This window comes from Panicum virgatum, chromosome 9N, assembly GCF_016808335.1.
Source record: "Panicum virgatum strain AP13 chromosome 9N, P.virgatum_v5, whole genome shotgun sequence".
NCBI lineage: Eukaryota > Viridiplantae > Streptophyta > Magnoliopsida > Poales > Poaceae > Panicum > Panicum virgatum.
Genome location: NC_053153.1, coordinates 53,146,198 through 53,171,551, shown reverse-complemented (window position 1 = coordinate 53,171,551; position 25,354 = coordinate 53,146,198). Strand labels below are relative to the sequence as shown.

Below are 25,354 nucleotides of genomic sequence, written 5' to 3'. Positions count from 1 at the left end.
AATAATACTACAGTAACCATCCTCTAATCGTGCGGTTAAAGGTCTCATTAGATTCGTCTCACGAAGTAGCGCAGGGGTTCTAGAGTTAATTTTACATACTACCTTCATTAATACTTCTAATTATTAATCAAATGCTACATAGCTTGCTCTACAAAACCAAACAGGGTGACACGTCTGTGATCTACCGCTGCTGCTGCTGTGAGGCTGTCTACTCCCACTGTTACCGGGTAGGAGTAGTAGTACTGATCACCAGCGTCGTGTGGAACAGCCAGGACGGGAGAGATACAGATACTTGGCGATCCCACTGCCTCGTATGCGACCTGTCTCACGGCGCCGGTTTATGGCGCGGGACCGAAGGCGTGCTGGTACGGCCGGGAACCATTTTCTGAATGAATGATGGTGCAGGCCGCAGGAAGACAGGCCAATCGCGCGCGTAACAGAGGCGTGAACGAAATGGTGGTGAGCTCCAGGAGGAAGACGAGGAAAACAAACGGATAGACGCATTCCTTGGAAAAAAAAACAGACAGACGCCCTCGTGATCGCAGCGTGGAGGGGTGGAGTGGAGTGGTGAGCTTGGGTGGTAGGACGGTCGAGTGGTGCCGTTGATGCGTCCGTCTAACCAAGCGCATTGATGGCTTGATTCTTCCGGGACGGGGCACACGGTTCCGTCTCGCGCGCGGGGCAGCCATGGATAAGATGGCTTCAGCGTTGGCCGTTGGTAGTAGGAGCACAGAGTACTGGTAAGCTTTTTGGTTGGCATCGACTATTAATGGAGCCTCCACGTTTCGGTTGCCCCGAGAGCGACGGGATACGCCGCGCGCTTGCCGGTCATCCTCAAGGCAAGGTTCACCAAACCGGTGGGAATCGGTCCGGTTTGACCGGTTACCGGTCCGGTTCCGGTTTGGTCCGGTACCCAACCGGTCAAAATTCGAAATTTAAATTTAAATTCAAAAAATGAAAAATTCCCAAAAAAATTCCTAAAAATACTTTAAGGTGCAATGAATCTAATAGTGTCAAATTTTCTCAAAAATTCGTTCATTTAGTATAGTTTGCGGGGATTTAAAGTTAAATCAAAAAAGAAAAAAGAAAAAAATGGGCCAGCCCATTAAAGCCCACCGGTCAAACCGGTCGGTAAACCGGTTGCACGGGAGCTTTTGAATTTGAATTTGAATTCAAACCGGTCAAACCGACCGGTAAACCGGTAAAACCGGCCGGTAAACCGGTAAAACCGGCCGGTAAACCGGTCGGAACCGGTTGCACGGGATTTTTTGAATTTATTTGAATTTGACCGGCCGGTTTTACCGGTCAAACCGGCCGGTAAACCGGTCGAAACCGGTTGCACAGGATTTTTTGAATTTATTTGAATTTGAATTTGAATTCAACCAATTTCCACCGGTTACCGGTCAAACCGGTCCGGTAAACCGCTACCGGAGGGCGGCGGTTTGACCGGACCGGTCGGTTCGGTTAACCCTGCCTCAAGGTTGACGAGGTGTTCGTCTCCGGTCGGGGCCTAGGCACGCGGTGCGCTTGCCTTCATCGTTCCTCCGTGGACCGTGGTGCTGCTGCGTCCCGCTGCCTGCTGGTTTTACTTACCCTCGTGGGGACGTGAGGGCAATGCGGCGGCCGCTGTCACCGGCCGGCGGCCCCGTGGCCGGGACCAGTTACCCCGCCTCCGTGGCGGCGAAGCGGAGGACCACTGGCCAGTGGGTGACGGGCCGTACTAAAGGCCGAGGACACCGGCTTAATTTACCGCGGGCGCATGGGCCTCTCTGGTAGAGACACACAGCGATTTTGGGCCGTACCGCCAGGAAGAGTGACGGCCCACACAAGCGATGAAACCTCCGTCTGTGGCCGTCTCGTCCCAGTGACCAGTGTTGTTGCCACGCACGGACCACGGTGAGCCAGCTCCCGCCGCCGCGCGCCGCCGAGCGCCCTCCTCGGCTCTTCGAGTTCCAGGCTACCAGGCGGCCTCCTCTCCTCCTCCGCCCCCCTCGCCGACCAGGAGGCCAATCTGTCAGCCTGTCAGGCGTCCTAATCCCCCTCCCCCTCCTTCCCTCCCGCGTGAAGCCACCCCCGCCTCTGCAGTGTGCCATGCCCCCCCCCCCCCCCCCCCCCCCCAGGCAGCCACTGCCAGACCTCCCTTCAATCGCGGTCCTCTGCGCCAAGCCTCCCTGGAATTGCTGGCCCTCGCCTCCTGAAGGCAGCAGCCAACTGGCCAAGGTACAGCAGCCTTGCCCTATCTATATCTCCCTTAAAATTGATTTTATTTGTTGTCTCAACACTAGAGTAGTCTAGGCAGCAAGAAAATGGCAAAATTGGATCCATACCATTGAAAGAATTGTTCTTTAGATATATATACATTCAACTCTAGTTATTTACCGTCAAAAGATTACCTCTTTCTTTTCTCTTTACCGATGATGAAGCTGCCAATTTTGCCCACAGCCTAAAGCCCTAAACTACACAGATGCGCTCGATTCTTGTTCCCAGTAGTCCGACACCCCCGCACTGAAGCGACTCGCTCGCGAGCAGCGCTACTCGCCGGCGGCCTTCCTGGCGGCGCACTCCCCGCACGTCTCGTAGGCGACGAGTGCCTCCTCCCGTCTCATTCACAGTATGTGCCTATCTTCTTCTTCTTCTCCCCCCCCCCCTCCCCTTGCCCCTTTTTCATGATTCTAAACCCTATGGTTCCCCTCTCTTACACACAATGCTCAAAATTCAATCTCGAACTGAGGCGTATGGATCCTGACGAGGTTGTGGAAGGGTAATAATCTTTTCTCTCTCTGCTGAATCTCTGCAATTTCTTGCAATTTGTACCTAGTTTGCTGGTTTGGGAGGGGGCGAACAGATAGCTTGAGAAGGAAATAAATGAGTGATTAGGACCTTAAATGTCGTTGATTCATCCTTACATTTGTTCTCCCTTCCATATCTTTGCCATTGCTGTTGCAGGATTGATCCAAAGAGTGCTTTGTCGAGTAGAGGTCACTGTCAATTCTTACTTAACTGTGCTAGAATGTTGCAAAATCTTTTTATCAGCAAAGGGTAGCTGAAGTGTAGCTATACTGCTGCTCAAATCATTTTATCAGCAAAGGGTACAATGGTCAGAGTTAACAGCGATTTCACAGAAATGCTAAGTTGCTAAGAACTACCATCTTTTAATGGTATATGCCTAAAACTGATTCTTTTGATGGTATATATCTAAATAATGGATCTTTTAATGGTATGGATCCAATTTTCCCAAGAAAATTGGTTTGATTTGATTGAGTTTCTATGTTGCCAAGTGAAATCATTAGTAGCAACACTGTGCTTGTAATTTTCTGTGATTGTATCGGCCAGCAGATGAAGTAATAATTAGGAACATATCATATTATGGAATATTTTGTAGTAGACAATGGACCTGTAATATGTTCGTATCTTTTTATGTTCAATCTATTTCGTATGTATGGCTGAAATAGTTGTAGCTATTTTCTTTTTCTCGATAATGATACAATCAATCGAACCAAGGGCAGGAATGGCAATCCAACTTCAAATCAAAACTCTCTTTTCTGGAGCTGGGGCACCCTTCTAGCCAAACACCCCATCCGAAGCATGCTCCAGCTGGAGTTTTGGAGTGGAGCAGAAAAGAAATGAAGTTGGGGCCATGCCAAACAGAGCCTTACTTGTTTTAAAGACATTCAGCTGTAATAGAACTTCTGTTTCTTACAGATCAACCTAAAGGCTTGGCTACAAAGTTCCTTTTCTGCTGACCACTGGTTGCTGTTGAGGTAAAGATGCTGAAGAACATTTTGAGCCAGTCATGGAGAAAAGGTGCACATGTGCTGAAGGAAGGAAATCCACCACCAGCACTATATACATGCTGGAGTCGATTTCACAGTGGACAGGTAACAGGATCGTAGCCTGACCGAAATGGTTTAAGTATTTAATCCCGAAGAGATGTGTGCTTTTATTTAAGTGAGCAAACTCTCTTAGCTCCACCACTTACACCAGAACACTTATGATCAAATACTCAACGAATGATGCAACTGCTGATCCAAATTTTGTTTCTCTTTTCCTTTTCTATTAATATTTTCAGGGATAAAAAATATTCTACTTGAGTTATTGTAACATTTTTACAATATTTAGTAGATTTTGTTTCCATTTCACAGTAGCTATGCTTGCAATTGGATTCGAGACATGAAAAATTAATATTATTTATCTCTCTTGGCTAAAATGCCAATATTATAGCTTGGCTACCACTCATTCCTCCCATGAACTAACCTAATCCGTTATATAATGTTTGATGATTAGTGGCTGCAATACCTTTGGTTGTGAGCATGATAAAAGAGTAAGTGCCAATAAGGCTTTTATCCATGTGGTAATGCATACTCCAAAACTAGTTGTAGGCCCGTGGGCATCCAGTATAGCTTTTCTTTTGAATAAATGCAATACTGAAACTTTTATTACAAAATTTGCGGACTACCTTTTTCTTGAAAAGAAAGGACAGAGAGCTGCCATTCCATTAACATAGGAACAAAATAAATGGTCACACAATTGGCCCAAAACAAAGCCAGAAAATAATTCAGGCCTGGATTCAAATATTTGCAGTGATTTTACATTTTAAGCTTCCAGTTTCAGTGATGCCATGTATTCCTCAAGGCTTAAAGCTTCCCCTGTCTTTTTAATTGAACTTTTACAGTCGTTTCTACAATTGCATAGCTGCACATTGTTTCCTTAGATAAACAATTTACTTACCAAAGATTCAATAATTCATAATTCAGAGTAAAATGGCATCCACAATCTATTTCAGCAATTATTAATGTTGAATTCGTTTTTTTTTTGCATTTTCCTTTTCAGATTCACTTGCTGAGAGGTGTTGATTTGTTTTCCCACTTTCCAGATCTTAAGTTCTTCCAGGAGCTTCTTTGGCGTGGAGGACTTTGTGGATGAAGACGACAGTAGACCCTACACATACAAGAAGGAAAAGAGATCGAAGAACCCACACAAGCACATTTCTTTCAAGCAGCGCACCATCGCACACATGGAGCCCTTCACGCTCGACGTCTTCATCTCCAAGCGCTTCGTCTCGGCATCCCTCACGCACCGTTCGACATGCAGGCAGGTCGCGGTCGCCGGGACCAATTCGAAGGACATCAAGGCTGTGCTCAAGTCGAGGTCCGACATACCGGCCAGGGGCCGTGGGGCATTTCCTGGCGGAGAGGGCGAAGGAGGCCGACGTCTACACCTGCACCTACACGCCGAGGGAGCGGGACAGGTTCGAGGGGAAGATTAGGGCCGTTGTCCAGTCACTGATCGATAACGGGATCAATGTGAAGCTCTACCTTGACTGGGCTTTTGCTGTATGGAACTATGGGCGACTTTTTTGGTACTTGCAAAATGAGCAGCCTGTGGCATGGTGTTCTTCTATCATGGCCGCGACGATCACTACCACCCTGTTGTGATATGCCACTCTGTTCTGGTACCGATGAGTTGTTCTGTTGACGTTCTCGTGCTCTCGTTGGCTGGAAGATGATGCGATTTGTTTATGTGATCATTGGAGACGCCTTTTAGAAGGATTGGACTCAGCGGCGTTCATGCCGTGGAAGCAGGTTCAAAGATGGCCGTGCGCCTGAACCAAATCGGCCTCAGGGTCAGGGGCCGCTGTGCTATGTTGGCTGTTGCGGCAGTGCCCGTGCCCATTCCCCAACAGAACTTGGTGGCCTGGCGCTTGTTTAGGTGCATAAAGTTTTAGCTGTAAAATACTATAATATTTTTTTGTATTTGGTAATTATTGTTCCGTCATGGATTAATTAGACTCAAAAGATTTATCTCGCAAATTATAGACAAACTATGTAATTAATTATTTTGTTTAGCTACATTTAATACTTCATGCATGTGTTCAAAGATTCGATGTGATGGAGAATCTTGTAAAGTTTTGGAATTGGCTGGTGGTTGATCTGCAAGACGACCTGCAGACTGCAGTACATGTTTTCAGTACACGTAGATGGGGATCTATTTATCGCTTTGGCTCTGGAGGCGATGTTGGTAGCTGAGGCGTGTGCGGTGGCCTGCGCCAGGAACGGTGGTGTGCTCCATAAAGCTCTAGGATTTCCTTGCTCATGAGTGTATGCTGTGGTGGTGATATCAGTATGTGTAAGACATATAGTGGGATATATTTGATGCCAAATACCCATGTATTTACTGCAAATGGAGGGAGCTGTATGATTGCAGTTTGATGAATTTGAAATAGAATAGTTGGCTTTTTTGCAATTCTATTTTGGTCACATAAAATAGTTTTATTCTCTTGATCAGAGATTCAACTAAATCAGCACAATCCATCATGGATTAAGGTACTTAATAATATAGTTCCCCAAAAGGCCAAATAATTCCATATGCATGGATGTGATGCTGCGTCCAGAATCTTTTGCTCCAAATGAACAATTTGATCAACAAGTTTGCCAAAAATTATATCACCCGAAGGGACACAAAATGGAACTATATTATGCATTAACATGCTTTTTCAAGTACAATCTACATGATATTTGAATAGAGCCACACTTGCTCACATTCAAAATTTAAGGTAAGAGGCCCTTAAATTAATTCCCTTATCGTGCCCATGATGCACATCAAATCCGATGATTCGGGGAATTGATGGTGTGACCAACAGAATTGATAATAATTCTCATCATTCTTGGTAGAATGACTAGGCTATCATACCAAATCTTGATTCCATCAAGAGAGTATTATTCTGTACGCAACATGCATAACAGATTGAATGTATGTGTAATGCAATCCGGATGGGAGAGAAAACATGCCTTTGTTAAAATAGAAACCATTTCCTAATTAACTCATTGTAAATTAGCAGGGTATGAGATATCGGGACATGATAATGTTTTCTCGACCCATAGGGAGTATGATAGTGCCTCATTCAGAACCAACTATCCTAATATCACGTTCAGCGGCCTTTTCAAAATATTTCCTTTTCTTCTTGAAGAGCCTATAAATACTTTAACTCCCTAAGTACAATGTTCACTTGGCAAATCTCTTCCTCCATCGGATCCTGTAGCAATCTATGGTATTGCAGAATTTAACATAAAAATTCATGCAAATACATAGAACACATACCATTGATATTATTGTAAACATAGTGCTTAGTACAAACATAGTAAGGACAACATCATATCTTATATTACAATCCTTGCAAATCATAATTATCTTGAAGATAGTACAAGGAGTCTAGATAAGGTCTCCAAACATGTCGTTGGACTTGCTATCCACGACAATATTGACATTGCCAGAAGGATTCTCCCCCTAATGTAGAGTCTTGGTTTCATTTGATCTTGCTCCACTAGGAACAGAGTCCAAAGTACCAACTCCATGCACTATGGGAGATGAATTATGCTTCATACTTCCTTCCTTTAGCGTTCTGTCCGATCCATATCCCATAGACATCATATACAGTTCCACCAAATACTTAGGGGATCTTATATTTCTTAGCCACACGATTGTAGTGACCACACTTGATCTCGTGGTTGTCGTGTTTTGGCTTAGAAATGTCTCTTGTTGAAGTATCTCTGAGGCATGTGGATTTTCTTCCGCTTACAACCAAATCAGTTTCTAGGGTGGTTGCTAAAACCATCCCTCTCAATCTGTCAAGTGACATGCACTTCAAATAGAGGAGCAATATCCTGTCGATACTACTGAGAGTTTCACACAATGAGCTCATGGTTTCCTCTATCTGACATAATGACTGAATCAATATAGCATAGATTGTGAAACCTTTCTTATAGTACATTTGAATGATGAGTCCCTCGGATTGAAGCATTGTAAACAATGTCTTCTCAAATTTTATCCACGTCAGAGGACTCCTCTCAAAGAACATGTGTTTCTGGTTGATTCTATGAACAACATAATTACAAACATCCAAGAATTTAAAAATCCTAAACGTGCAATTTGGTTCCACTCATAGAAACCTCAGAAAAGATAGTTGTCTTTTGCTGTTCATAATGTTGCCCAAAGAATCCCACAACTTTTATGGATAGCCAACGTATACTCAGATTTTGAGTCCGGGTGGATACGGTTCCTTAACATGTATAAGGTCCCAAACTCCACAGTGTCCTTTATTGGCTGAGCTCCCGCAACGGTTGCTGCCAAACACTGAAAAAAATCTACGGATCGACAGACTCACTTTGATATCCGTAGCCCATTAAGGCAAGTGGTGTCCGTCAAGAGTGAGAACCACCAACTCATTGATGACTATTTTACCTAAATAGATGCCAAATATATCTTATTTGGCAATAGACAATGCTTCTTGTATGTGAATTCAATAAAGTTGAATTTCAGCATAGATTCTCAATGCGAATTCAATAAACCTGAATTCCAACATAAATTCTCAGTGCGAATTCAATTAACTTGAATTCCAGCATAAATTCTCAATGTGAATTCAATAAACTTAAATTCCAGCATAAATTGGAATAATTATGAAGGCAATCATCCAAATAAAGTAGACCTTATAATTCAAAATTCAAGATTGGGTACGCACGTTGAGGATAGCACTATGTATAACATAGTGTAGATCCCGCAGTATTATAAGAATACTACCTTGTGTATGACCAATTGGAAAATGAATCAAGGTAATCTCTAATTTGATGTAGATCAATTCGAATTCAATTTTCAAATTGAACTCATGGTAATCACCAAGAATGGTGTAGATCCTTTGTTCAAATTCTATGTTAGAATCTCACTTGGAAATAATCACTATGTAGAAACACAGCGTAGATTCCGTAGGAGTATAAAGATACTCCTCGTGTCTGACCAACATCCAAGAAAATGGGACAAATCATTCCAAAATAGAGAATAAATGAATTGCATTGAATGAAGCATTTCAAATGGGCTAAAATAAAAATTGCAAGGTAATATAGTAATTTCAACGATATGAAAATGAACTAAACTTGAGTACAAACACATATTTATAATCAAATATAACCATCAGAAAACAACTGATGCATGAATAGTACTTAACACCAATAACAAGAATGAAAACTACTGCATATTTCAAATTAAATTGAAATGAACAAGGATAACGGGCCGCCAGGTGCTCAGGCTAGCCAGCCGTACGCCGGCCCGAGCCAAAATCGGCCTGGCAACCACTCAGGAGCCAAAATCAACCGCTCGGGAATCATGAGCTAATGGCACTCAGGAGCCAAAATCAGCCGCTCGGGAATCATGAGCTCAGCCCCTGAGCTCATGATTCCCGAGCGGTTGATTTTGGCTCCTGAGTGGTTGCCAGGCCGATTGCTTGCTTGCTGCTGCCGCCGCCTCCGCCGTCGCTCCCCTTCCTCCCCTCCCTTTTTCCTTCGTTGGCTTGCCTTCTCCGCCATGACTAATAATCCCCATTACCCCATGAAGATGCAATAGCAAGATGTACATTAGAGGATGACATGTTATTTTAGCAAGATGTAGAATCTGAGAGTTGTGTTCGGCTGTTCGCTCTTCTAGATTCGTGACTTGGTGATAATTACCACCTGTCTCTTGTGTTGGAGGCACCAGGATGTGTCTCTAAATCTTATTGAGTGGATAGAGTAGATGCACTTCTAAATAACATGTCAGGGATCTCACGTTATCTAGAGTGGCTTGGCCGATGCATCTTTATTCAGCATCATGGATTTCTTTTTCAACCTTCACACCTGAACAATCCCTAAGTTTTGACTCTCTTATGGGCTCTTACGGACTTGCAGTGTTGGTCTAGTGAAGAGAGACTGGTCTGATACTAAAATTAAAACTTGTAAGTTTCAGCAGTTTGAAGATGACTTGCGGAACGTGGCCTTAATTGATGTGTGCCGATTTTGTGGCAAGCGGATAGGGTTCTTCTCTCCGCTTAATCCCTCTTTTGACACAGAATAAGATGCAACTTCTGTCACTGTTAATTTTTGTTTTAACCATTTTCTGAACATTCAGCGTTGGTGTGCCTACTACACGCTCGAATGCAACAGTGTCAGTATGTAAACCTGTAATGACCTGGGTGTTTTAATTCTGGTGCATTTTTTCTTCTATATATATCTCTGTACATTGTCCAGTAATGAATCCCTCTGTCACCAGAAAGTTTCATCAGGTATGCACCTGACCGTAGTATTATAATGACCACCTACCACAATGGCACTAAATGAATTATAATTAGAGAAGGCTGATCAATTACTTGTTATTTCAAGGCTGATCAATTATAATTAGATAAGGCTGATCAATTCCTTTTTGGCTGATGTATATAAGTGTTGCAGCTTTTGGATGTCCCTTTAAGTTTAATCTGGAATAACTTTGATATTATCTAGATCTATCCTACTTTCTAATTTCTAATTACTTTGTGCTTTTATTCAGGTTGTAACAGCAGTTCCTAGAATTGGTGAAGACGAGCCACCTCCATCCTGGGACCCGATTTTGAGCACAATGGATGTTACCAAAAACAGTGCATATCATATAAGTTACAATGCTCTGCCCAGTGAAATATGCAACTATAGTAATCCAAAATATATTGTAATTAATGCCCACGTGTTTGTCTGGTCCTCTTTTTTCCTAGCAGGCATGCATTTTCACAATTGAGTATACGGTGACATTTATTTTCTGTAACTTATGATGAAAATCTAGATGAGTTACTTTTCTTAAGCCAGGGTAACGATTAGTTCAAAGCTACATTATATTGAGCAGAATGCCCAATGCCTGTCTTTGTTACTGTGTGGTAGGGTCCAGATTCTCTTTTAAGAAAAGTACAAATGGTAGAATACCAAAACAGAACAGTATATAGGATGATACTAACCTACCAGCCAAAAGAATTATGGTTATGAATAGGTCTATTATATGAGTGCCTCAAAAAATTTCAGAACTTTTGTGCAGATTTAAGTATTGGTTTGCTTGTTCTATAATATTTTCATTCAGGTCTTTTAAATATTCAAAAAATGTAAGTGAAATGGCTTAGCATACCAAAGGTTAGTTCTCATCCTTGTCAAACTTCTTCTGCTTGTTATTTCACCAAAGGCTGATCAATTACTTGTTATTTCAAATCATATTAATCTCCCTGAATTTGTACAGATCTCGCTGAAGTAGCATGTTGGTGCATCATGTGCTTGTGAGATTAGTGGCTAACTGGAGGCATTATGAAGTCGAGTGACCTGGATTCCGTGGATGCGCGTGTCTACTGACCTTAGTGTTAAACTATGTTGTCTTCATTTATCTGCTTCAAGTTAATTTTTTGAAATTCAACCAATTTAGCCTGGATGCTTTTCTTGCTTAAGTTTTGCCAAACTCATGGTAATGATTATTCGATTTTTAGACAGAGGGAGAGCATCATACTGGCAGTATATCACATGTTTGGTCAACATCATACGGTTGAAATGATGTTCAATTCAAGTTACTTTTTGTATTTTTTTATTTTTATTGGGTGGTATGTAATCAATGGATGTTCATTCGGCGCGAACTCATGGTACTGATCAGGGTATGAATACTTTTGAAATGATGTCGCTTGAAATCTAGCCGGAATCAAACATGTCCTGCCGAACAGCTTGCTGGAACGAATCCTGGCCAGAAATGATTACTGACCTGGTTTGAGTGACACACCTGGAACCACTCCATCCTGGTCAGGATCATAATCAGGTCTGGAAGCAAACCAGGGCCGCTGAACGAGGCCTCAATCGTGTCGGCGACAGGACGCATGGTCCACAGCAACCGCTAGGACGATGGCAACAGTGTAGCCATGGTGACCACGTTGATGGTGGAATGGCCCGGTGAACCAGCGATTGAAGAGATCGAGATGTGCATAGCACTAATTCCGGTGCCAGAAAAAGGTAGAACATCTGGTATTATAATAAACACATATTTTGCAGAACATCGGCAAGCACATCCTTTCTGATAGGATCCTTCATGCTTCCTCGTTTGCGGCGAGTGTTCTTAGACTCGGCGAAGATCGAGAGCATGGCGGAAGGGAACCACCATGCAGACGTCCGACATCATCTGTTGGTGACCAAGATGTGCAACCGCCGGCCGCCGGCATCGAAAGTCATCTTCAATCAGCGATGAACTGCTCAGCGTTTGTTTTGTTGTGGCCGAACTCGTGGTATTCGAGCAAACATGCCTGATAACGTGTTTAGACTAATAGTACTTGAATGTAATAAAAGAGAGACACAAATGAGAGGGGAATGAATCCTTGTGTTGATCTAAGAGTCTTTAGATATACTCACTCCATCCACTTTTGATAGCTATATTTCAAAACTTCAAATGTTCAAAAATGATAGCTATATTTGTTATTGGCATGGGTTGTGGCAATAAATAGCACTAGAAACGAGGAGTTCCTAGTTAAAACATTGAAGGACCAACAAAAAATCTATGTTGTATTTATGAGATTGATAAGCACACTTGGTGCCCTTAGTCATTGTGCCATATGAAAATATATCAATCAAAACTGGATGGAGGGAGTATATACATAGGGAAGAGGTGTCATGAAGGGACACCAATGAAGAGACACCTGGTGGATGAGATCACCAGTTATTTCTTAACAATTGTTTCTAGTTATTAGCCATTAGATCACGCCACATCTGCAGTAGCAAAAAAAAATATAATCAGTTGGTTAATCAAATTTTATGTGGCCAACACATGAAAACAAAAGAGATGAAAGAAACATCATGAAAACCTAAGATTAACCTATACAATTTATTCCTAGTAATTTGCATGTTTACCACCCATCTAAAATTTTCAGCAACGCCACAAGTCTTACCAATTTATGATGAATAAAGTCTAATTTGACTAAGAAAAGGACAGGCATGGAGCAGCCAAAAGAAATTCAAACAGCAACACAATTTTGATCACCCTTTCCACTAACCTTGGAAGAAGGGAAAAAAAACCCTTTCATTATGGTGAGCATAACGTCCAAGGTTCTGCTGCGGATCAAGCGGCATTCCTCAAGCTCGTGACGTTGGAAGCCGCCGAAGGTGATAAGCTTCTCCTCTTTTCTTATCCAATCAGACATCAATTCGCACTCTTTTGTGATGCCCTTGAATTGTAAGTGCCAGTAAGTCATAATAGAGATGGGGGGATACTTGTTAAACCTAAGCGTGTTATGGCAAATGCAGTGTGATGCAGGCAGGCACTTACCAGCATGGCGGCGGCGGCATCAAAGATATGGAACCCTTGTAGGTCCACAAGGCTAAGGCGCACATGCGGATCACACTGCTCTGCTGGATGATATCATCAGTAGGCCCAGCACCATGCTTCAGCAGCTCACACATCAGGTCAGCCTCCTTGGTAATACACTTGAAATCAATGTTTTGCATTAGTCAAAAGCCATAAAATATTAGTAACAAAATAAACATCCAAAGGTGTATGTGCTGGGTTGGATAAAGGGGGTCAAAGCTAGGGTCACAAGTGAAACAATGAGCATGTAGGCCTCAGGGCCAAAGTTTTCACACTTGAAATAGCGCCACAACAATAGATACGGAGTCTGCAGCAGTAAAAAGACGAAATCGGGTCCGTTTTATTAGCAAGAAGCAGAACACAAGCGTCTCCTGACAGTACATTGCTTGTCAAGCAATGGGGGAAACGGCAACATGCACGGGCTTGCGACGCTTTAACAAACAGATAAGCAGACAGCTTTGAGAAAATTAGCATTGAGAAATTTAAAACATGAGCATGCAAAGGAACAGGAATATATTAGCATATAAATCTCTCGATCAGATCGATACCTACGAGCTTGACAGTCCTAACCCGTGTTTAGCCCTGCTAATGGTTTGGGTTGAAATAGGTTTAATGGATTGGGTTTTGATATAGATTATGTTTGGGTGGATTCAAATGGTTTGTATTAGCTAATGGGGTGGGGTGGGGTGGGTTCTATGTAAATATGAATTGGAGTGGTTTGGGGTGGGCTGAAATGGATTCTTTATGTAAAATAGTATGATTATATATAAATGTCGGTCCATAAGAGCCGGACCTTAGAAATAAAACCCCGCGTTCGCATTATAAAATTTTATCAAAATTGACTGAAATTTGTTGGAGATGGCTTAGTATGACTAGCAGTTATTTTTTGCAAAGCAGTGTGGCTAGAATTACACGTGGGTCCCACGTCAACAGCCGGACCCTAGAAATAAAACCTCGCGTTCACACTATAAAATTTTATCGAAATTGACTGAAATTTGTTGGAGATGACTCAGTATGACTAGGAACTACTCTGTGCAAAGCAGCATGGCTAGAATTATACGTGGGTCCTACGTCAAGAGCCGGACCCTAGAAATAAAACCTCGCGTTCACACTATAAAATTTTATCGAAATTGACTGAAATTTGTTGGAGATGACTCAATATGATTAGGAGCTACTCTGTGCAAAGCAGCGTGACTAGAATTATACGTGGGTTCCACGTGAAGAACCGGACCCTAAAAATAAAACATCGCATTCACACTATAAAATTTTATCGAAATTGACTGAAATTCATTGGAGATAACTCGGTATAACTAGTAGCTACTCTGTGCAAAACGCTGTGGCAAAATCTACACTATAAATTTTTTTGGAGAAAGGAGTTCTTATTGGGTTATAACCATAGTTTGACTAATAGTTTATTACATCATGAGCTGAAATGTTTGGGTTGGATTGGTTTGTGGTGGTGGTGGTTTGGAGTGGTGTGGGTAATATTAGGTCCTGTTTGGTTTCCATAAGTCAAGTGACTAAAACCAAGTGACTTATAAGTTGGTGTTGTTTGGTTGTAGATGACTTATAAGTTAGGGCTGTTGTGAAAAAGGTGTGGTCCCATATGAAAAAGAAGAAAAAAGGGGTGATTTATAAGTTTTAAGGTGGGGTGTACCAATTTATGACTTATAAGTTTGGTGACTTATAAGTTGGGACTGTTTGGTAAAATAAGTCATTTTTTTCACTTTTTGACTTATAAGTAGGTGACTTATTTGGAACCAAACAGGGTCTTAGGGGGGTCCCTATGTGTCGTCCGGAAGATAGTTAATCGACTTGTCGCACCGCCCAGATCGGCTCACCTGCTGAAAGGCCCTTGTTTGGTTTTGGTAATTGAGTGACAACTTATGTGGACTAATAAATGTTTATGTCAAGATACACAGGAGATTAGTCCACACAAAGACACTAGTATGAGCGACATGTGCCATGGAGGAGAAATGGCTAAGGGTTGATGGTATGCTCATATAGTGTGATGGAGGAACTCATTGCATATGAGACATGACATAGAGTTTTGTGACCAAAGTGGAGAAGATCAAGACAAGGCTTGGCTTGATGGACCGGTTGCAAAGGAGAAGGACAAGTCAAGGCTTTGAAGCGAGGGACCGCGAGGCGGTGAAGCTTGGGCAAGATTTGGCGCCGATGGACCGGGGCAACGGTGAAGAGCGAGCAAGGTTAAGATCGATGGACCAAAGAGGTCATGTGATGATATGGAGTGGATCATATCATTCAAGAAAGATCAAGCCAAGTGTTGACTCATGATGATGACCAAAAGGCTTGATGGAGTTTGGTGCTTGTGTGGCATCAATATTTGGTAAGATGAAATGGAATGCGCAAGGCAAAGGTATGACTTGTAGGGCATTTCATTTCACCGGTCAAAGGTTGTGTAGAGAAGTGCATGACCGGATTTAGGATAGATGGCCGTACTATTAAGAGGGGCAAACTTGTTTGCATATCGGTCATCTAGTGCCACTTGAGCGATCTAACATTGCGATGTTGCTAGGATCGAGTGGTGTGGTGAGATCAAGTGAAAGTTCTTTGAAAATGATTGTGAAATGCTAACACACATGCACATGGTGTTATTCACGTGGTGGTGTTGGCACTTTTGCAAAGGAGAAAGAGTTGGAGTTGATGTTTATCAACTTGGGGGAGCAAGAAAGGCTTTTCGGTGTTTTTCAGAGATTAGGTTGGCTCTTGGAGTGAAATACTACTTTGATCCATTGTGTTTTGGATCAAATATTCCGTTGGGTTGTGTAGCCCTCTGAATAAGCTTTCCATAGAGTCCAAGATCACCAAATTTGGATATTAGAGCTAAAAGTTATGGCCGTTTTACCGAGGTATATTTCTGCTGGAAATAGACCTGCGGACGGTCCGCTCCTTGGGGGCGGACGGTCCGCCGTTATCTCGGATGAGCTCGAACATAACCGTTTTTGGCTCTGTTGGTGGTCCAAAATGAACTGCGGACCGTCCGGTCCATGGGGGCGGACGGTCCGCCTTTAAAAGCTGAAACGGGTGGAGAAACTTGGTAGTTCTGTCTTGGGTGTCCAACTTGTACTACGGACGGTCCGGCCCTTGGGGGCGGATGGTCCGCCTCCTACTGAAAATTCTGGGACAGAAACACTGCGGTTTCTGTGTGTGCTCACTTTTTGAATGGCGGACGGTCCGCTCCTGCGGAGCGGACAGTCCGCCGGTCACTTCCAGATTTAGTCAGAGACGTTTGCAAATCGGTTGGTTCGAAGTTTTGAACCGCGGACGGTCCGCCCTAGGGGTGCGGACAGTCCGCCCGGGGCTCTAACGGTCGACTCTGACACATAATCATTGCAGTTCTAGCCGTTGGTTTTGAATGGCGGACGGTCCGGTCTCTGTGAGGCGGACAGTCCGCGAATACTCTATTTTCACGGGATTTGAGTGTAACGGCTAGTTTGGGGCCTCCCTCTATAAATAGAGGGTGTGGCCGGCCATTTGAGGTTGCTGAGCACCTTAGGGACTTGGTGTCCATGTGTGAGAGTGCTTGAGAGCCCTCTACTCACTCTAGCTTGATAGTAATCATCCGATCGAGTGAGAGAGCGATTCTAGTGTGATTGCTTTGAGAGATTGCATCGAGTGGCACTAGGTGATCGTGTTGCAAGCCGGTGTGCTTATTACTTTTGGAGGTTGCCACCTCCTAGACGGCTTGGTGGCAAGAGGCTCCGTTGAAGCCCGCAAGAAGATTGTGCGGTGCTCTGGAGAAGAGATTATGAGGGGTATTGTGCTCATCCCGCGGGAGCCGCGAAGAGCAACTCTAGTTGAGCGAGACGTGAAGAGCAACAAGTGGTCCGGCCGGATCATGTGGTAGAGCTCGGTGTGACCAATCCTCGTGGGAGAGTGTGACTTGAGAGTCACCACTAGATAGAGGATCGGCGGCAACCTTGGAGCTTGTCTCAACGGGGATTAGTTTGGTGGCAACCAAGTGAACCTCGGGATAAAAATCACCGTGTCAATTTTGTCTACTCTTCTCGGTGGTTTGCATTCTCCAAATCATAAGCCTTGTATTTACATTCATCTATATCTTGTACTTGTGTAGTTGCTCTCTAGTGATTAGTTAGATTGTGTAGCTTGATAATCATCTTCTTGCTTGTGTAGCTAGAAGTAGAGATTCTAGTGTAACTAGTTAGATTGTGTAGCTTAATTAGTTGCCCGTGCTTAGATTGTGTAGCTAAGCAAGTTGAATTCTTGGATTTGGATTGTGTATCCTTGTCCTTGAGCATCTAGTGAGCTTAGGTTTGGTTTTGTGCTTTTGCTCATTAGAATTGTGTAGGAGCTCCCCCGGTTTGTGAAGTAATAATGCTTAGGCTTGTGTGACTTGGCATTAGAATTGTTAGGAGAGCTCTTACTAGCTTGGCACTCCATTTGCTTTGTGTAGTATCTTTTTGGAGGTGTCTTAGAGTCATAGTTAGAGGGGTGAAGCTTGGCTAAGCGAATAGTTTCAATTCTGTATAAGTTTCGGTTAGCCGGCGTAGTTAGTTTTAGAAAGGACTATTCACCCCTCTAGTCCGCCATCTCGACCCTACACCTGCCCGCATGGCCCAGCCCAACTCAGTCCTCTTGCCCATGTATCGAGAACAACAGAACGATGAGAGAGGGGAGAGAAGGCATTGCAACGGTAAAACGGCAGCCAACAAATAGTGATGGCATTATCATCGAGCACGGAAGCTAGACTAGTCTAGTACTTTATCCTTTTACTTAACTCTTTTAATGGATTCAATAATATTGTCAAGCAGATTCAACATTTTAGATAAAATAATTTGACATTTTGGAAAAATTAATTCAACATTTCTTAGAAAAATGTTGAAACAGTATATTGCAAATGTTATAATTATATATTAAATTGTTGAACTAGTATATTAAAATATTGAACTGTTCGATTAAAAAAATAAAAATAGCATATTGGATCTCATTTTATTGGATTAATTCCAACGGATACTATGGTTCAAACAGATGTTTAATTTGATATATGGTTGAAAAGAAAACGTCGATTGAAGTTTGGGAATATGTTAAACTTCCCATCCTCTCTCTTTGGATCGTGACACGTGGATATCCCATCATTGCCCCCCTGCTCCAAGCGCATGCTGCTGTGTGTAGGTATATGCCTGGCGCCCACGTGCGGTGCTATCTCGGATGTAATTATAATTGTAGCACGAATCTCTAACACTGGAAGATATATGTACTCCAAATCTAGTGGAAGATGGATATGATTTCCGGAGTCTTAGTTTTTCTTATTAGAATGGATTGGTGTGGATATGATTTGGTTTTGAGGCCATTTGCAGGGCTACCCGTGCTGCATCACAGCTCACTTCCAAATCTTCGGATGAAAAATCAAAGGCCCTCCTATCCTCATCGGAACAGACCATCTGATTTTCCCTGATGTCTTCTGAACTCCCCATGAGGTACCCCCGCCGAAGAGGGACTACAGGATCGTCTCCAAGCCCAAGGTTGTGGCAGCTGCCGTCTTGCTTAGCTTTCTTCTGCTTTGGCAGCTGCCAAGTTCTGCTTCAAAATTTTGCAGGAGAAATATGAAGGCATAGTTACCAGAATTTTGCAATTTCACCGCTTGACAAGGAGTGTACCTTGGTCATTTGCTTCTTTGTTCGTACCTTCCATCCTCCTCCTCCTACTAATATCTGCACCAGTGATATTTTCCTGATCTTTTAAGTTGTCCCTGGTTAGCACAGTAAAATGAACAGTATCACAATGCTTCTCGACAATAAGCAACCTAACTCTCAGATATCATAAACAAACACTTTATAAACTGTGTTGTGTCAACAAAGGATAGACTATCCATACCATGTAGTGTTTGCTGCCAGTGGCGGATGCAGGATTGGAGGGAAGGGGGGCTGAAACAATAGAGATGTTGATTTGTGTGAAGATTTAATGGTGATTTAGGGGTCTTGCTACAGTAATTTGAGTGTAGTTAACCCCTCTTAGGGGGGGCTGGAGCCCCCCAGCCCCCCCCCCCCCCCCTTAGATCCGCCGCTGTTTGCTGCTTCAGCAGGAGTAATATCATTCCCATCATTTCTAGGAACATTTCCACTAAAAGATTTTTCCTCAACAAGTTTGTGCCCAGCAGCAGCAGGAACAGAAAAAGGGGGACTCTGCCAGTATGCTGATCATTAAGTGCAGGGTTCTGACCCGAACATGGCGACCCAACTCAAAATCATTATCCAAGTCAATGTCACAAGGATCAAAAGGCTCTTTGTTTTTGCTCAACCAGTCACATATTTTATCGGTTTCCTTCATGATTCCCTTCAATTCAAGCCAACCAGCCACCCATCACTTAGCGGTTAGTGCACATAATTGCTTGTAAAAACAAAAGAAATGAATGGATATTGATAACATTAAGAGGCATGATGCAGGCAGGGACGTACCACCATAGCAGCAGCGGCAGGAACTCCATATTGGTGGCTCATAAGACTTAAAGCGCACATGCGGATCTCAGTGCTCTGGATGATTAAGTAATCCGTGGGACTGGCACCATAATTCAGCATCTCACAGATCAGGTTAGCCTCCTTGGTGATACACTAGAATCGATCATAAGAAAATCAAATAACATGATTAAAAAAAAAGCTACCCAAGGAGCCAGTATACTTTAACTAAAGGATGCGATGGTGAGTCCAAACATCCAGGTAGATAACAGGTGAAACAGTAAGTATGCAAGGTACAGGCCATGATCTAGCAACCACTGATACAATACAAATTAAATGTTTGGGAGTGTTTTTAATAACAGAAAGCCAAATGTCAGATAGATCAAGGGAACCGCTTTTAGTACTAGGCAGACAGGTTTACATAAGCTCCTTGTGTTGTGCTAAAAAGACTCAACTTGGTCAGCCGATGTGCAAAAGGCCAACGACTTGAAATCAGATAAAATGTAAATTATGGCGGTAAGACAGGAATCCTTGGTCATGTTGTGGTAGTTCAGACCAATTTGTAGTTTGTACAGCTACCTGAATTATGCCCCAGTAGTATTTTCAAGATTGCATGGAAGAGAACATTTATCTTGTTACGAGTACAAATAGTTTCAATGTCATGGTCACAACTGGGCAGAGATTGAAATAGTTCCAAATAGAATGCAGTTAGAATCCAAAGAGGGGAATAGCATTTCTACTCAGTTTAGTTGTCTGTGCGATATCACATTTGGTCATTAGAATGCAGAGAGAGGAATAGCATTTCTATGGTCAAATATCACAAGTGATTTGTTTGGTCTATTAAGGCCAGTTGAGGTGCATACCAACAAAGCTGCAGTGGAAGCAACAGAAATTCCCTCTCCTGTTCGTTTGACTTTGCCTGCAAACTCCTGGATCAGGCTACTCAGAATATAAATTTTTCTGGGTAAGAAACCATCCGTCCATTCTTTCGATTTACTACCCCACAAAGACACAAGTTCATTCTCCTTCTTGAGACACTACTTGACAGCCAGTTTAAAATGGCAAACACCACAAGCAAAAAAAAGTTAGGAGCAAGCTTGAACTGATGGTTCAGAAGAGGGGACAGTTCGACACTTACAGTTTCAGCCACATCAACCAAGTTGCTGCCAGTAACTTCAGTAATAGCATTGCAATTTTCCTTGTAATAGTGCTCAAGGTAGCTGCAATAGTCAGGCAACTCAACGCTATGATCATATGGCACCAGAATTCCCCATCCCCATGCTTCTGCCAACAGATCTTTTGAAAGAAAGAAGTAGCAGCATAAGGAAAAAAAAGAATCATTAATTCTTTTGAAGCAACAGTATAAAGACATAAATCATGTTTATTGAGGGGATGTCCACTCTGTACCCAGGCATCTTATCCCCTCCTACACTTAAGTTTTTTAGCCCTAGGATCTACTCCCTCCGTTCCAAATTGTAATTCGTTTTAGCTTCTCTAAGTCCGTAGATGTTTGTACCTAACAAAAACAAAACGATCTGCAATTTGAAACGGAGGGAGTACATCGAAATTTTATCAACAGTTCTCCTTTAGCAAGCCCCCACCGTCATCTTCCACCACCGCGGCGCCCTCGCGTCCTCACCCACAACCGCCTCCTTCCTCCCAGGCCTTCCTCTAAGCCCCAAACCCCAACTCCCACTCCCGAACACCAACTACTAAATCCCTAACGCTACACTCTTAACTCACTGGACTGGACGAGATAAGTCTCGAAGATGAGGGGCCTCGCCGGTGTTTTTTTTTTGAGAGGGTGAAGATTGGGTGCTGGAAAAAATCGGGTGTGTTGGGGAAAGAAAATACTGTGGCATCATATAGCAGTTCGCGTAATGCCCATGAAGAGAAACAAAACAATAGGATGCAAATAAACAGATAGGCCGGCATCAGATCGATACCTATGTACTTGACAAAGTTAGCCGGCGGTAAAACCTTCAAAACACCCTCTTGAGAATGTTTTTTTGCCCCACCTACTAATTAATCTCCACTCCAACTCCTCCAACTTATTGATCTTTATTTCAATCTCCTGCTCCCGAAGTCTTCCGACCTTCGGGGCGGAGCCCAATAGGGGCCTGTGGGTGCCCAGGCACCCCTCCATTTGTAAAAATCCTTTAGAAAGTTTGGAATTTGGCCCTATTAGCACCCCCAAGCTCAATACGAGGCACCCCTAGCCCACCCAACAGCCCAAGAAGCCAACACAGGCAAAAGCGTGCAGCAGCCGCAGTTCCTTCCGATCGAAGCCTCGACCGTCCGCCTCCTTCACCGCATTCGCTAGCATCTCCATCGTACTAGGCTACGTGCTCGTGCCGGCGACGCAACGCCAGCCGCGACTCCCTGCCGGCCGCGGCGCCGCCGGCCGCGCGGCGCCGCGGCCCTGGCTGGCCGCCCCGTCACGTCAACACGCGCTTGTGTCCGCGCAGGCGCGCTTCGCCAGTCCGCCACTCCGCCAACGCGAGACGCCCAGCGCGGCACCTAGGCAGGAGGCCGCCGGCCGCCCCTCCACTCTGCGCATCTGCTCTCGAGGTGTTCCTGCTGGGTCACAGAGGTGAGTACTGACCATCATGAATCAATCAATTTCAATTGCTTTATCCATTTTGATTTTATTAGATATTTAGGTTAGACTACAAACTGCAATTTAATTTTGCAAATGAATAAATTTTAGGTAACTATGGAGAGATATTTTAAGCGGAAAGCTAGCTGTGCGGCTGAAGATGAAATTAATTGGGATGAGGAGATTCAATATGACCCCGGTTTAAGAAAAGAAATTGATTCTTATCATCCTAACTTGTGAGAAAAGGTGAGAAAAAAATACTTGGAGAATGGACCTTGTTAACCTCGCGGAATAAATTTCCCTCTTCTAAATATTGGATAGAAAGATAAGCAAAGGAGATTTATGCGAGAATGGTTTGATGAGTTTGGTCCTTGGCTTGAATATAGTGAGAAAACATAGAGAGCATATTGCTTTTATTGTTTCTTGTTTAGAGAAAAGAAAGATGCAGGATATGATGCATTTGTGGTTAATGGTTGGAATGGTTTTCATAGGAAAAAAGGCTAAGATCACATATGGGTGAGGTTGGTGGCTTACACTATAATGCAATGAAGAATTGTGATGATTTGTTAAATAGAAAGCAACATATAGATGTACAATACAATCAGATCACTGAAGTTGCTAAGAGGGCGTACTTTACTCGGTTAAATGGATCCATTGACACTGCTAGGCTACTGTTGAAGCAAGGATTGTCTTTCCGTGGCCATGATGAGTCTAAAGAATCCTACAATAGAGGGAACTTCAAGGAGTTCTATGATTGCTTAGCGGAACATGATCCAATATTACACAAAGTCGTGACTACAGATGCTACAAAGAATAGTTGTTTGCTTGCTCCAGAAATTCAGAGGGACATTGTTGAATGTTTTGCAAATGAGATTATACAATCTATCCTTGAAGAACTTGGGGGTGATGTGTTTTGCTTGCTAGTTGATGAGTCAAGAGATGTTTCTTGCAAAGAGCAAATGGCTGTGGTCTTGAGGTATGTTGACAAATGTGGGATTGTGAAAGAGAGGTTCGTTGGCCTTGTGCATGTGACTGAAACAACTTCTTCCCACCTCAAGTCATCCGTTGATTCTCTTCTTGCAAAGTTTAAAATAAGCTTAAAGCAATGTCGAGGCCAAGGATATGATGGTGCTAGCAATATGCGAGGTGAGTTGAATGGCTTGCAATCTTTGATCTTGAGAGATAGTAAAGCAGCTTATTATGTGCATTGCTTTGCTCACCAACTTCAGTTAGTTATTGTGGCAACCATGAGAAAGCATAAAGGCGTTAGCAATTTTTTGAACATGATTTCTATCTTACTAAATGTGGTGGATGGATCGGCTAAGAGAAGGGATATGATTAGAGATATCAATTATGAGCAAGTACAAAAGGCTTTAGGTTGTGGGCAACTTGAGACTGGGACAGGATTAAATCAAGAGCAATGTCTTCAAAGACCCGAAGATACAAGATGGAGTTCTCATTATAAAACTCTAAAAAGTTTAGTCAACATGTTTTCTACAATAGTTGAAGTGCTAAAGGTTGTTGAAAAGGATGATAGAGATTGGAAGAATAGAGATCAATCATCAAATCTTTTGGTATACTTCCAATCTTTTGACTTTGTCTTCTATTTGCATCTCTTATTGACTACTTTAACTGCCACAAATACATTGTCATTAGCATTGCAACGCAAGGATCAAGACATTGTGAATGCCATTGGATGTGTGAATTCCACTAGACTCCATTTACATGATCTTAGAAGAGATGGTTGGGACAAACTATTAGATGAAGTGAATGAGTTTTGTGACTTGCATGAAATAGATAGAGTGGAAATGGAAAGTACATATATTGATCATCGACAGCCTAGAAAAAAATCAGGAATTACAAACAAGCATCACTATGCAGTGGATTGCTTTAATGACATTATTGATTGGTTAGTTCAAGAGCTTGATAGCCGATTTAGTGAGACAACCTCTCAATTGCTTGTTTGCTCAGCTGCTTTCAATCCAAGAGAATCATTTCAAGCTTTCAATGGGGAGAATTTGATGAGCTTAGCGAAACTATATCCTGATGATTTTAGCAATGATGATTTGAGGGACCTTAGCCACCAACTTCGCCTTTACATTGCTGATGTGAGAGCAGATGACAGATTCTCCAACATAAACACTATTGGTGAGCTCTCTCAAAAATTGGTTGAGACAGGGAAATATCGTTTGTACCCATTGGTCTATCGACTTTTGAAGCTTGTGCTAGTATTGCCTATCGCCACAGCAACAGTTGAGAGATGTTTTTCTAGCATGAAGATTGTGAAAACAAGTTTATCTAATCGTATGGGTGATGACCACCTAAGTCATAGCCTTATTTGCTACATAGAAAAAGAAGAAATGAAGAAAGTTAGCAATGAGGCTGTGGTTCATCGTTTCATGACAATGGAAGGAAAATGGCGTAAATATGATCTCTAAGAGGTAATATAGTGCATCTACTTTAACTTTCAATGGACAATCCTATATTTTCTTTGCTAAATAATTGACCTATTTGTTCTTTTTTCTTTCGGTTCGATCATATATTTTGCTATATGGAACATCTTTTGTCAACGTTTTTGGTTTTTGGCTAAAGTGATCAATGGCATGTTTATTTAATTATTTTGTTACGGACTACAGATTGTGACTGGTGAATGTTGTTTCCTAGCCTCTACTAATTTTCGTATCGTATGTATTGACTATTGACTAAATTAGCATTGCTATTATTAGAATACATTATCCTTTATTTGAATATCATATGAGTCTGGACGAAGTTAGGCACCCGCACCCATTGGCTCTAGCTTCGCCCTTCACCTTTCCAGGAGGAGGGTGGGCGGAGGGGACGACGGAGTGGACGGACGGGCGGAGTCGGGCTCGGTTCAAGGCGGCGGCGGTGTCGGAGGCGATGACTTAGGCTCGCTCTCCCTCGACGGTCACCGTCGACGCCCGGGACGTACCCCCTCTCCCCGTCCCCGGTCTAAGTGGCGACGGCGGGGGCAACCTGCCGCCACCGCCAGCAACGACAGGCGCTCCCTGGTTTTTCCCGTGGCCCAATGAACATTTATGTAGAGCGGCCCTAGTCAGCGGCCGGCCCAACTTCTTTCGCGGCCCAGGAACTTGCCCCCTCCATCGTGCAGCACAGCAATTGGCCCTTGCACAGGCTCCGAGCGGACGAC

At 43.1% G+C, this 25,354-nt stretch overlaps 2 long non-coding RNA genes and 1 pseudogene across 2 annotated transcripts; 1 reads left to right on the top strand and 2 right to left on the bottom strand.

Annotated features, from left to right (window-relative positions):
- The first annotated feature begins 1,850 nt into the window (after window positions 1-1,850).
- Window positions 1,851-5,753, top strand: LOC120691116 (annotated as a pseudogene).
- Window positions 5,754-18,097: 12,344 nt separating this feature from the next.
- On the bottom strand, window positions 18,098-19,022 carry LOC120690791. Its single transcript, XR_005681941.1, has 3 exons — window positions 19,006-19,022; window positions 18,789-18,880; window positions 18,098-18,708 (listed from the first exon to the last, which is right to left on the bottom strand). It is a non-coding gene; the product is annotated as an uncharacterized LOC120690791 (long non-coding RNA).
- A 195-nt stretch (window positions 19,023-19,217) lies between these two features.
- On the bottom strand, window positions 19,218-25,186 carry LOC120690790. Its single transcript, XR_005681940.1, has 6 exons — window positions 24,993-25,186; window positions 21,530-21,678; window positions 20,722-20,879; window positions 20,447-20,620; window positions 19,587-19,739; window positions 19,218-19,464 (listed from the first exon to the last, which is right to left on the bottom strand). It is a non-coding gene; the product is annotated as an uncharacterized LOC120690790 (long non-coding RNA).
- Between the last annotated feature and the right edge of the window lie 168 nt (window positions 25,187-25,354).